This window comes from Lipotes vexillifer, unplaced genomic scaffold (assembly GCF_000442215.2).
Source record: "Lipotes vexillifer unplaced genomic scaffold, Lipotes_vexillifer_v1.1 scaffold1120, whole genome shotgun sequence".
Taxonomy (NCBI): domain Eukaryota; kingdom Metazoa; phylum Chordata; class Mammalia; order Artiodactyla; family Lipotidae; genus Lipotes; species Lipotes vexillifer.
The window spans coordinates 823,514-837,839 of NW_006797892.1; positions in this window are offsets into that span (position 1 = coordinate 823,514).

Consider the following 14,326-nt stretch of genomic DNA (forward strand, 5'->3'; position numbering starts at 1 on the left):
AATGTTTAAAATAGGACTTGATTTTCTTTCACTTTAAAGAAGGTTATTAACTGGCTTAGATCTACCCAAGCAATAGAGACGTGTGTTGTCCACATTACCCACCAGGTTTTTAATCAGCATGCAGGGCTCAGCCAGCCGCCGTGGTGGGGACTGAAATGGCTCAGGGAGCTGTCTGGGTGACGAGGGGAGACAAGGGCTTCTTGCCGAAGACGTTGATAAATGGGAGAACTCAACTCCAGCCCCAGATCATCCACAGATGGTTTGCTCATTTTAATTGCTACCCGCCCCTAATCCTCCTTGAATTCCAACGTTTCCAGCAGGCAAACGGAAAACAACTCAGGACAACGAGCAGTGCCAGTGCAGCAACGGCTGCAAAGAACTATCCTTTGCCCTTAAAAGCACCAAAAATGCATTTGGTTATGCCAAGCTTGGAGAGCTACCACTTAGGTCCTTTCCTCTTATATGTATTTCCCAGCAACTTTTTTTTTTTTACATCTTTATTGGAGTACAGTTGCTTTACAGTGGTGTGTCAGTTTCTGCTTTATAACAAAGTGAATCAGCTATACATATACATATATCCCCATTTCCCCTCCCTCTTGCATCTCCCTCCCTCCCACCCTCCCTATCCCACCCCTCTATGTGGTCACAAAGCACCGAGCTGATCTCCCTGTGCTATGCGGCTGCTTCCCACTAGCTATCTATTTTACGTTCGGTGGTGTATATATGTCCATGCCTCTCTCTCACTTCATCCCAGCTTACACTTCCCCCTCCCCGTGTACGCAAGTCCATTCTCTACGTCTGCGTCTTTATTCCTGTCCTGCCCCTAGGTTCTTCGGAATCTTTTTTTTTTTTTTTTTTAGATTCCATATATATGTGTTAGCATACAGTACTTATTTTTCTCTTTCTGACTTAATTCACCCTGTATGACAGACTCTAGGTCCATCCACCTCTCTACAAATAACTCAATTTCATTTCTTTTTATGGCTGAGTAATATTCCATTGTATATATGTGCCACATATATACAATGAGTTTATTTTTGTGTATGGTGTTAGGGAGTGTTCTAATTTCATTCTTTTACATGTAGCTGTCCAGTTTTCCCAGCACCACTTATTGAAGAGGCTGTCTTTTCTCCATTGTATATTTTTGCCTCCTTTATCAAAAATAAGGTGACCATATGTGCATGGGTTTATCTCTGGGGCTTTCTATCCTGTTCCATTGATCTATGTTTCTGTTTTTGTGCAAGTACCATACTGTCTTGATTACTGTAGCTTTGTAGTATAGTCTGAAGTCATGGAGCCTGACTCCTCCAGCTCCGTTTTTCTTTCTCAAGATTGCTTTGGCTATTCGGGGCTTTTGTGTTTCCATACAAATTGTGAAATTCTTTGCTCTGGTTCTGTGAAAAATGCCATTGGTAGTTTGACAGGGATTTCATTGAATCTGTAGATTGCTTTGGGTAGTATAGTCATTTTCACAATGTTAATTCTTCCAATCCAAGAACATGGTATATCTCTCCATCTGTTTGTATCAACTTTAATTTCTTTCATCAGTGTCTTATAGTTTTCTTCATACAGGTCTTTTGTCTCCTTAAGTAGGTTTATTCTTAGGTACTTTATTCTTTTTGTTGCAATGGTACATGGAAATGTTTCCTTTATTTCTCTTTCATATTTTTCATCATTAGTGTATAGGAATGCAAGAGATTTCTGTGCATTAATTTTGTATCCTGCTACTTTACCAAATTCATTGATTAGCTCCAGTAGTTTTCTGGTAGCACCTTTAGGATACTCTTTGTATAGTATCATGTCATCTGTAAACAGTGACACTTTTACTTCTTCTTTTCCAATTTGTATTCCTCTTATTTCTTTTTCTTCTCTGATTGCTGTGGCTAAAACTTCCAAAACTATGTTGAATAAGAGTGGTGAGAGTGGACAACCTTGTCTTATTCCTGATCTTAGCAGAAATGTCTTCAGTTTTTCACCATTGAGAATGATATTGGCTGTGGGTTTGTCATATATGGCCTTTATTATGCTGAGGTAAATTCCCTCTATGCCTACTATCTGGAGGGTTTTTATCCTAAATGGGTGTTGAATTTTGTCCACAGCTTTTTCTGTATCTACTGAGATGATCATATGGTTTTTATTTTTCAGTTTGTTAATATGGTGTATCACATTGATTGATTTGCATATATTGAAGAATCCTTGCATTCCTGGGATAAACCCCACTTGATCATGGTGTGTGATCCTTCTAATATGCTGTTGGATTCTGTTTGCTAGTATTTTGTTGAGGATTTTTGCATCTATGTTCATCAGTGATATTGGCCTGTAGTTTTCTTTCTTTGTGACATCCTTGTCTGGTTTTGGCATCAGGGTGATGGTGGCCTCGTAGAATGAGTTTGGGAGTGTTCCTCCCTCTGCTGTATTTTGCAAGAGTTTGAAAAGGATAGGTGTTACTGCTTCTCTAAATGTTTGATAGAATTCACCTGTGAAGCCATCTGGTCCTGGGCTTTTGTTTGTTGGAAGGTTTTTAATAACAGTTTCAATTTCAGTGTTTGTGATTGGTCTGTTTATATTTTCTATTTCTTCCTGTTTCAGTCTCGGAAGGTTGTGCTTTTCTAAGAATTTGTCCATTTCTTCCAGGTTGTCCATTTTATTGGCATATGGTTGCTTGTAGTAATCCCTCATGATCCTTTGTATTTCTGCAGTGTCAGTTGTTACTTCTCCTTTTTCATTTCTGATTCTATTGATTTGAGTCTTCTCCCTTTTTTTCTTGATGAGTCTGGCTAAGGTTTTATTGATTTTGTTTATCTTCTCAAAGAACCAGCTTTTAGTTTTATTGATCTTTGTTATCGTTTCCTTCATTTCTTTTTCATTTATTTCTGATCTGATCTTTATGATTTCTTTCCTTCTGCTAACTTTGGGGGGTTTTTGTTCTTCTTTCTCTAACTCCAGTAACTTTTTTGAAATGAAAACACAGACAGACCTTAGAGATATTGAGGTGGTTCAGTTCCAGACCACCCCAATAAGGTAGATATTGCAAGAAAGTGAGTCACATGAATTTTTGGTTTCCCAGTGCATATAAAAGTTATGTTTACACTATACTGTAGTCCATTATGTGTGCAATAGCCTATGTCTAAAAATAATGATGTACACACCTTAATTTAAAATACTTGATTGCTAAAAATGCTAACCATCATCTGAAACTTCGAGTCATAATCTTTTTGCAATAGTAACTTCAGAGATCCCTGATCACAGATCACCGTAACAGATATACTAATAATGAAAAAGTTTGAAATATTGCATGAATTGCCAAAATGTGGCAGAGAGACATGAAGTGAACAAATGTTGTTGGAAAAATGGTGCCAAAAGACTTGCTCGATGCAGGGTTACCACAAACCTTCGACTTATAAGAAACACAATATCGGCAAATCGCAATAAAGCTGAGCGCAATCAAATGAGGTCTGCTTGTATCATGATCTTCTTCCCCTGAAGTTTATATAAACAATAAAAGGGGAGAGAAAGTATTAGAGTTAGTTCTTTTCAGAGCAAGAAGAGAGACAAAGCTGGGATGCCCTTGCAAAGATTGGTCGAGGACTCTGCAGTGTCCTCTTAAACACACCCTTTGCCCAGCCCTACCCAACTCATCCTGAAAAATGGCCAGTTGTGCACTAGCTCTTCAAAACCATTTTCATGGAGGTGTTCTTTGCACCCTCAGGAAGTTCTGAGTTTAAGACATATTTGGATTAAAAAGAGAATAATGACACTTTCACTTATTCATCCATTCTATCCAGTGACATTCCCCCTATTCTGTGGATAACCACCACCCTGGTCTTCATGAAATTCATAGTGGGGAAGCTAACAGAGCCATGACATTTCTTTATAAATTGTCTCATTAAGGGAGGGTGTGATGAAAAATCTCAAGCGAAATATCACAAGGCAACTTTTTGCACACGTGCATACAGCTCTTCTGCCAGCCTCTTATACCCGAATTCTCCATAATCAAACACCTTATACCTGAATTCTCCATAATCTTGATTATGTCCAGGTTGAGAAAAGGCCTGGACATATTCCCGAACATTCCAGGAGGCTCGTACAATGAACCTCGCGACAATAAGCTACTTATTTAGCCTCTTAAAATATCAGCTTCCTCATCTACACAATGAAGACAGTCTGACTGACCTCATGGACTTGCTGTGAATGTTCATGAGTTACACGCAAATGCCTTCTCCTGGTGCCTGGAACACAGCAAGCAGACGACAGAGGCAAGTCCTTGCCATTTATCGATCGTCATCGTCACTACTGTCATAATCTTTCCCATTTCTATTTTTGTGGCTTCACAACTTATACAGAACCAACACATTAATATGAAAAAAAACCTCCACAAATGCTCACAACACCTGATGAGTGTGCAGAGAGACCAACCTGCATAAATGCTGAGAATACTACCGAACTCCCCCTAATTACAGCCAAGAAAAGGCCAAGACATTAGAGAAATGAGCTCAACATCTCACTGGGCAAATCAATGACCACAAGACGCTGAAGAACAAAGGAAGAAGACAAACCCAAGCAGGTGTGAGGACCCACCTCAAGTCCTCAGCCCCTCTAGGGAACGGAGACATTCATCTTTCTCCCCACATCTCAGACCCTCTGCTGACACCCCCAGCCGGCTCCCCTAAGAGAGGATGAGTTGCTCATTTGATGGCTCTGAGCCCTGTACTTCCTCTGAGCCACGTTCACTGCTGGATGTAGTGATTGTGCCTTAAAGGTCTGCATCCTTGAGTGGATCTCCCTCTGGTTTTCCACCCCCATTGTCAGCACATCTAGACAGGATATAGCAAGCAGGGGACGTCAAGGAACCCTCCTCCGGGCTTAATCCACATTCCGCGCCTAGCATTTTATTGCCATGCACTAGGGGCTTTCGGGTGCTTACCCAGCTATTTAAAAGGCAGTACTTTCTTTCCCATTTAGCTGTTGCTTTTTGCGCGTACTGTACTTTCCTTACTCAGGAATCCTTGGGAGAGCAAGACTGAATGTTGGTGCAGAATTGGAGCATGCCTTTGTTTGGGTTCCCCCAGAAGCAGACCCCTGAGACAGTAATCTGAGTGCAAACTGTTTTACTGAAAGTTCATGGAACACTGGACTGAAAGTGGAGAAATAATACAGGGGAAGGAAAGCAACCAATAAAAGGTACATTAACAACCCCATTTCCACAGTGGGCGACTGAAGCTTAATCCCACAGGAAAACTTTGCAGAAAGGTGTAAAATGCATGCCTTAGTGTTGGGGAGCTGGGTTATATATACATACCCACTCCCATCAGACATTGGGTGAGGACTGCTCCTGGGGCTGTTATTTCCCTGGCACATCCAGCCTGCCTTGCACATGAGCAGAATGGCCTTCCAGAAAGGCAGAGGACATGGGGGAAGCAGAGGGTCCTGTTCTGGGAAGGCCCCATAGGGTCCTGCTCAGTTACACTTCCAAGGGTTGGTATGAGCTGTGGTTAATATCTTGGTTAATACCAACCGCTTGGTATAAGTGGGTTAATATCTGTAATGTGTTTGACACCTAGTAGACATTATGTAAGGGCTGAATAAAATAAATGCGTCTGGAGGGAAGCCCAGTAGGTTTGAGAACCATCATGAACCATTTATTGGGCTGGCTGATGACATCCATTACTCCATAGAATCCTTTCGAGAATCCTTTGAGCTACAGATGACTGTTATGATTTTTTACACATGGAGACTGACTCTCAAAAGCCACATACTCTACCTCATTCAAGCAACTGGATCCCCAGCATACCAAACATAGCACTTATGCAAACAACCAGTTTTATAAGAAACCAATCAAATAGTACTAATACTTTCATAATCATTCCTGTGCCATGTAACTTTAGCAATAATTACTCAGCCAATCAGAATAACTGTATAAAGATGATTCCCTGGATGATGAATTGGTTTGATAATAACTTCTAAAAGAGTCGCTCTGAAGCCCATTGAGGAACTGGGTCCTTCTCCAGGAACTGGTCCAGGGCAAATCCACTCTTGTGTCTCTTAAGACGCCGTAACGAAATGGGGAAAGTTCCAAGAAAAGGAATATCAGAGCTGAATAGCAGCGCCAGCACCTTGGAAATGCTTTCAAAGACACAGGCTCATGGTTTTCATTCTCATCACATCTACTGCAGTTCAGCTTTCCTTGGAATCCACGCATTGAATACGAGCACATCGTCTTCCCATCCAGTTTCTGGCGTCCTTTCTTACCATCCTTCCTTCCTCGGATATAGTACTGATCGTTTGCAGATCAGCTCTCTCTGTCCTCTGGGTGTTTTACCTTCATTAGAATTAAACTTGCCTTTTTAGACTCCCTGCTGACAACCGAGCCAGCCCTGGCATCCACCCTGTTTACCCTGAGTTTTTAGATATGCATGGCTTTTCACTCCCAGAGCCAGAGCACCAGTGATTAGAGCTGAGCTTAATTAGACCAGATCTCTATCAGCGTCTCCTCCCATATGCTTGGTGCTCAGGTACCTGGAGGCCCCTCACCTCCTCCAGCAGCTCTCATGGAAGATAAATTACTTTCTTTTCTTTTTTTTTTCCCCTGTAAGACACTCTTTTCGGATGAAAGAGACTTTGTGACGTAGTGAAAATGTTACTGAAACCGAAGTCTGGCTACTCGCCGCTCTAAAACCAATATTCGAGAGGCAAAGTTGGTGGAAAGGAAAGTTTGCTTTACTTTGGAGGCAGGAAACTGGGGGAGAGTGTGGACTCATGTCCAAAGACCAACTCCCCCTTGAAAATTAGTGGGCAAGAGCTTTTAAAGGGAAGTTTCAAGGGTGTATAGGCAGAGGGAGGGGGCTACATGCAGAAACAGCACAGTCAGCTCTGACAGTCATCTTGAAATTGGTCCTGCAGTGGTCTGATCAGCGTCATCTTGCTTGCTTTAAGTACAGTTAATCTTTGGTTCCAGGGCCAATTTGTTCCCATTTCCTTGAGGCCAGTTCTCGGAATTGCGGCAGCTGATGTCATGGGCTACAGCCTCGTCATCATGTAGTTAACTTCTTGCACCTGGTGAGGGTTTCCGTATCTATAAGACAGCTCGCAGGATACGGCTCAGAATATTATCTATAGCCCTTGAGGAGGAACTAAATGTCCTTGACTTTGTTTAATGCCTAAACCATTATTATTTTGTCCTATTTGACTGCTTTCCTTTGCTTTTGCATTTTCTCACTCTCTGATTAAACTTTATTCTTTAGCTAAAGTTTTTCTACAGACAAAAGACAGGCGGAGGACATGGGGGTGAGGGGGAAAGACCATAGGGTCCTGCTGCATTTCAAAAAGAGGCTGGGAGGGCTTCCCTGGTGGCGCAGTGGTTGAGGGTCTGCCTGCCGATGCAGGGGACGCAGGTTCGTGCCCCCGTCCGGGAGGATCCCACATGCCGCGGAGCGGCTGGGCCCGTGAGCCATGGCCGCTGAGCCTGCACGTCTGGAGCCTGTGCTCCGCAGCGGGAGAGGCCACAACAGTGAGAGGCCCGTGTAACGCAAAAAAAAAAAAAAAAAAAAAGAGGCTGGGATACATGTTTAGATAAACTGAGATTTATACCCTATAACATACAGCATCTGATCTTGGTCAAGTTGCTTGACTCCTCTGAGCTTCCAATCCCTCATCAATAAAGTGGGAAGAAAATGCTAACTAGGAGGCATAAGGCCGTCTGATGAAGGTTAAGTTAAAATATGCCTGGTATTGGAGCCTGAAATGCAGTTGGGCCTCACAAATAAATTCCTATTTGTCTATTATGCATACATACCTGCTGTACTCCACACATGCGGGTTGGCTGAGATTACAGTCGTGAATATGGTCCCTGCCATCAAAGACTTTATCTCCCGGAGGGTTCCCTAAGAGTAACTGTTGAAAACTGTTCACACATCACCATGTATCCCTGGGGTGAGAAACTAATTTTAAAGATGGTCTCCAAACCTCCCAGTTTCTCAGCTGATCTTGGCACGTTCTGAAGGACCTCCTCTCTTGGGTACCACATTTCCCAAGGTGTGTTGGTACATTTCTATTGCAAAGAAAGGCTAACTTGAGCAGAATACTTCCTTACTCTCCAACTCAGCCATCCTAAGTCACATACACTTTGAAATTGGTGCACAGCCTTGGGTCTTCATAGTTGGGCGCATCTTCCCCCTCCGAAATTATCCCCTCAGCCTCAGGAACAAGGTTTCTGGCAACCAGACTTGTACTGGACATCACACTCCTCACCCCCCAGATAATGTTAATCAGACCAGTGGTGAATATCTCAACAAATCTGGAGAAATTGGATTTTCTCTCCCAGGAATTTGGAATTGGAACTTGGACTAAGACAGGAGAACTCTGGAGGTCATCCTTTGCCCAGAGGTGGGCAAAGAAGCAAAAAAATGAAAATAAAAAAATAATTCCCCTGTGGAGAGAGAAAAATTGATCATATCTACAGAGAGAATCATAAAAAAGAGACCAGGGAGTTTTGCTGCATTTCCAGTCCTGGTTCCTGATTCTTGCTGAGAGGCTTTGATATCTTTCAGTAATCCCCTACCCTCTCATCTTTTATTTTCTTATTCCAGTTCCAATGGGATTGTACCAGCAACTAAGATGACTCCTCAAAAGCCCTGGACCCTGTGCAGAACTCATGTATTCAGCCAGAAATCCTTCCACTCACATCGTTTTGCGGTCCCTCCATAGTCACCCATTCATTCAACAAACACTTGTCCAATGCTTTCTGTCAGCCTGGCCTTGAATTAGGCTCAAGGAATGCAGAGATGAATGACAACCATTACAAGACCAGAAGTCACCTTCACGGGGGACGTGGGGTGACAGCAGGTTTAAGTATCTGGGATCATGAGGCTGTACTGTAAAGTAGAAAACAATTCTCATCTCTGCAGCTAGGTTATCTTTATGCAATTCCTAACGCCACAACATCCGAGCTTCGGCAAGTTACTTTTCCTCTCTAAGCCTCAGCTTCCCCATCTTTAAAACAGGCACTGAAAGTACAGATTATTGAGAGGATTCAACAAGAGAACCCAAGGAACATGCTCAGAACAGTGTCTGACACATTTAGGAAGTGTTGGCTTGGGGAGAAATAATACCTTTAAGCTCTTTGCTTCTATCTCTTGAAAGAAAGGTGCCTTGGTACCCTTGTAACAGACCAACATTTATCACATCTTAGACTCTGTCACCACAGGAAGAAAAGTGAGAATGACTGCAAGTTGACCAAACACAACTGCATGGGAAACAGTGTTATGGATCCCAGGATTGAAAGCTGGTAACGGGAAGGTGGCCAAGGCTTAGTTTGAAGGATTTCATGCTGAATCTGATTCTCAAGCCTGCATTCGGTTTAGGAGGAGAAACATTGGTCCAGCCACAGCCTGGCCATAATCAAAGCATCCGTGTACCAAGGAAAAAGCAGGTAATGTAACCTAGTGAAATACCATGAGTTGCAAAGATGGCCAAAATCTCCACTGCAAAGAGATGCCAAGAAGCACACCCTGAAACAAACATGGAAGGTTCTGGTCTTTATAATGAGACCTCACAGCACTGCTGGACACCCCAGGGGACAGCTGGCCTGGATGGGAAAAAAAAAAAAAACCCTAAATCCCACTGCTGAGGCTGAGAAGCATCAGGAGAATCTGTCAGGAGGCTAAGTCTGCGGAGGGAGAGAGAATAGCTGGTGAATATCCACAGCTGAGTTTGCTGCTGCCAGGAATACACAGACCAACCTGCTGGAGTTTGTTAGCATGGTGTTCGGGGTGAAACTAAGAGAAATGAAATTCCCTCACCTGGTACCACGTTAGTGATCATTCAATATGGTATGGTTTGTGAATGAACCAGGTTGCCTCGAATACTCTGCTTCTGCTTGCCCTGGGCATTTGTGGAGGCCACATTATTTCCTAGGAGGCAGACGCAAGACAACAAAGGCCTCTGACAGCTGGTGTTGCTTCTTTGCCCACAACCTGCCTCCTTGTCCCAGTTACAATACCCCAGCCAAGCGCATCCCAGGCTTCCTAACTCCCGTCCTCAGTGGCCTGAAAAATTATCTCCCCACAGCACAGATGATGATAACAATAGCATTAATAGTAACATTGTTGTTGTGGAATATTACTCAGCCATGAAAAAGAATGAAATCTTGCCATTTGCAGCAACAAGGATGGACCTAGAGATGATCAGACTAAGTGAAATAAGCCAGACAGAGAAAGACAAATATCATATGATATCACTTATATGTGGAATCTTTTTAAAAAAATGATACAAATGAATTTATATACAAAACAGAAATAGGCCCACGGACATAGAAAACAAACTTATGGTTACCAAAGGTGGGGGGAGGGATAAATTAGGAGTTTGGGATTAACATATACACACTACTATATATAAAGTGGATAACCAACAAGGACCTACTGCATAGCACAGGGAACTACAGTCAGTATTTTGTAATAACACATAAGGGAAACGAATCTGAAAACGAATAGAGAGATATGTATAACTGAATCAGTTTTTGCTGTACATCTGTGCACGATATTGTAAAGCAACTATACTTCTTTTAAATAAATAAAATTTTTTAAATGCTCTCCTGAAACCCATTGGAGAGTTTGGGCTTTTTGAGCACTAGCTGTCCTGAACTCCTTGCTTGGTGCCCTGCAATAAACACTGCACCTTCCTTCATCACAAAACTAATTAATTAATTAATTAACATTGTTTTTAACATCTATTGAGCACTTACCCTGTGTAAGTTATGATGTTAAGCTCTTTAACATCCAGTTCTCAACTATCATATAAGAAAGACATTATTATTACCTTTATTATACTCGCGAGGATATGGAGAGTCATACGGGGTTCTTGTTACTATTCCTGCCTAATCAACAACCCTAAATCTGAGGATGTGATACAAAAACCATTTTGTAATCCTCATAGTTTCGATGAGACAGGAATTTAGATGGAGCACAACAGAGATGGTTTGTCTCTGCTCCGTCATGCTGGGGGATTCAACCGGGAAGACTTGATGGGCTGGGAGGTGACTCATGTGTGGAAATAACTGGAGGTATCTTCACTCACATCTGACGCATGGACTGGATGAGTTGAAGGCTCAACTCCGGGGAGCTGTCAACTGCAGCAACCATACGTGGCCTCTCCATGTGGTCCAAGCACAATATGGTGGCCTCTGAGTGAGCCGGCAGCAGCTACTTGGCTTCTTATGACCTCACCCGGAAAGTCACATGAGTCATTCCTCTGTACTTTATTATTTGAACCTACAAGATTCAAGGGAAGAGAACACAGAGCCCATGTCTCAATGGAAAGGGTGGCAAAAAATTTTCAGACTTTACTTTCACCCTCCACAAACAGACACTTAAAGAGAGCCAAGATTCAAATGCAGGCTTTGAAACTCCAGAGTTTGTCCTCTTAACTATTCCTACACCTGCCATGTAGGTAGGTTATTCTGTCATGATGTCTCACCTTTCGGAGCTCTTGACAACAATTCCTTAAACACACAGAAGAATCACTTTATCTGAAGCATCAGAAGGGCTCCATATTATCAGTGCCAGGCAGGGCAACAGACAGAAATAGAAGATCTTAGGTGTGACCTTGAGCAAGACTGTTCAGCCCATCTCAGAATCACTTCACGTGTGTGAAATGAGAGTTTATATGAAGCACTCTTGTTAACTGTGATTCAACTTTGATTTACCCATGAAGCTATCAAAGGAAAACTTCATTATTTTCCCCACATGGACTTTTTCTAATATGGAGCCTCAAGATCTCCACAAGGATGTATTTTACTTCAAAGCTGCCCACAAAGCAAGGAGGGGCCAAATGATCAAGAATCCTCTGAAATGAGGCAGACGACCAAGACAGGATCCTGGCTATAAGAAGCTAACATCGATCATTTGCCAGGGGTTGGGGTGGGAGGGAGGGGGGGCATAAATAGGTAGAGCACAGAGGATTTCCAGGGCAGTGAAAATGCTCTGTATGATGCTATAAGGATGGATCCATGTCATTCTACACTTGTCCATACGTACAACACCAAGAGTGAATCCTCATGTAAAACACGGACTCTGGGTGATAACAATGTGTCAGTGTAGGTTCTTCAGTTGCGCCAAATGTACCATCTGACAGGGGGTGGGGGGGTGTTGATTATGAGGGAGGCTGTGCATGTGTGGGAGCAGGGGGTAGATGGGAAATCTCTGTATCTTTCCCTCAATTTTGTTGTCAACATAAAACTTCTCTTTTAAAAAAATACAGCATTGTAAAATTTTAAAAATATATTTTTAAAGAAGCTAACATAAGGTACATATTATTACTGACCCCGTCTGACAGATAAGGAATTTGGGTTCAGGGAGGTTAAGTGACTAATTCAAGGTCAAACAGCATGTATCTATATTTGGAAAACCCAGTCTCCTTGCTTTCAAAATTCCCCTTCCAGTTGGGGTATTGGTTGCGTATTGGTTGCTGTTGAGCAGTTTTCTTAAGACTTTTCAGTAATAACCTCCTTCTTTCTCTCTCTCTTTCTTTCTTTCTTTCTTTTTTTTTTTTTTTTGGTTTCTATTCTGGTTGAACAGCCATATGACAAATTGCATATCTAATTAGGGCCGGTGAGATAAAGAGGTACATGGTGATCTTTGCAGGCAGCGTCTGAGGTTAGGCTTTGAGAATGTGATGAAACACCATCACTAACCAAGTTGATGAGGTCAGCCACACTCCTTCCCTTCATTCTTTTCATTCTTATTAGGATAATTTTACACTTCCTGTGCTCGGCAATTGAACAATGATTACTTTGCTAAATACTACATGAGTTTTGACAAAACAAACCCCCGAGGAATCAAAATAAGTAATTTCTATTCAGCAGAAATCATTCTCAGATTAGTCTGTGTGCCATATTAAACAACCCAATTATCTCAATACACAGACATGTATAATAAGTAAAGAGCACACCACCTCCAGCATCTCACATGAGCTGGGGTTAGGCAAGCGGTGGGGTGGCAGCGTTTGGAGTTAGGACCTGTTGATTTTTAGCCTGGGACCCCCAAGAAATGGGGTGCCAGAATCACTCAGATCTCCATCCTAGCAATGCTGACATTCTTTTGTAGGTGACTTTTCAGCTCCATACGTGTCATAGAGACGTGTTTACTTATTTATTTAATGTTTGGATTCAGAACACATTCGTTGGCCCTTATGTTTGTGTTCAGTGTGGTTCTGGGGATCTGACATGAACACAACACAATCTCTGCCTCATAGGGTTGTGTTGGATTTTACATGTGTTGGCCTGGGTGAGGCATGTAGTACCATGCCTGGTTTGCAGTCGGTAGATGTCCTAATTAGTACCCTCTTCTCTCCCTCCTGCAGATCCTGATTGATGGTTCAACCCCCCATCTTCATTCATTCATTCACTGCACAGTCTTTGTTTGTTTGCTTGCTTTTTGGCCGCACCGTGCAGCATGCGGAATCTTAGTTCCCCAACCAGGGATTGAACCCATGCCCACTGCAGTGGAAATGCAGAGTCTTAACCACTGGACTGCCACGGAAGTCCCTGCACAGTCTTTACTGAGCCCTTCTTATGTGCCCATCCCAGAGGCAAGCGCTAGGGCTACAGTGGGGAACAGAAGCCACTCCAGTGCCTGCCCCCATGGAGGCTCCAGGCTGCTGGGAAAGACAGGCATTAAATAATTGTATGAGCAAATGTCCAACTGCCATTGTGACAGGTATCAAGAAGAAGGGTATTCAGTACTGTGGGAACTGGTAAGAAGCCGATATGCCCCAGCCAGAAAGATCAAGGAAGACTTCCCATGAAACAGCATCTCCTGAACCAAGAGTTCAAGAGAGCAGATGGAGGTTACAGATCACCGAGGGCGAGAGGAGAAGGTGCACATCTCAGTTAACTTCACAACACGGTAAGGGAGGTCCTTTAGAGATGCAGAAATTGAAACTTAGAGACTAAAGATTAATTTGTCCAAGATCGCACAGCACATAACAATGAAGCTAAGATCTGAACTCAGGGCTGGAGCCAGCAAGGGGGCCCGTTTCAGATTGTGGCCTCTCTCTGAGGGATATCGCTCACTCCTTCGGGTCCCTTTGACAGTTGTCATCTGACATGCAAAGTAGAAAAAAACATAAAAATGACAGTAATCAAGACTTCACAGATGGTCCCTTAGACTTAACCCAACCCTGCACATTGCCGGCATTACCTTTTGAGTTCAGACCCAGGAGTAGAAATAACGAGCCGCTGAGTAATCCCTACATCGGGGGGATTTATCCACTGCTGTCTGTGCCTACATAGGAGCAAGCAGAGGGCTCAGTGAAAAAATAAATTGTCCAATAA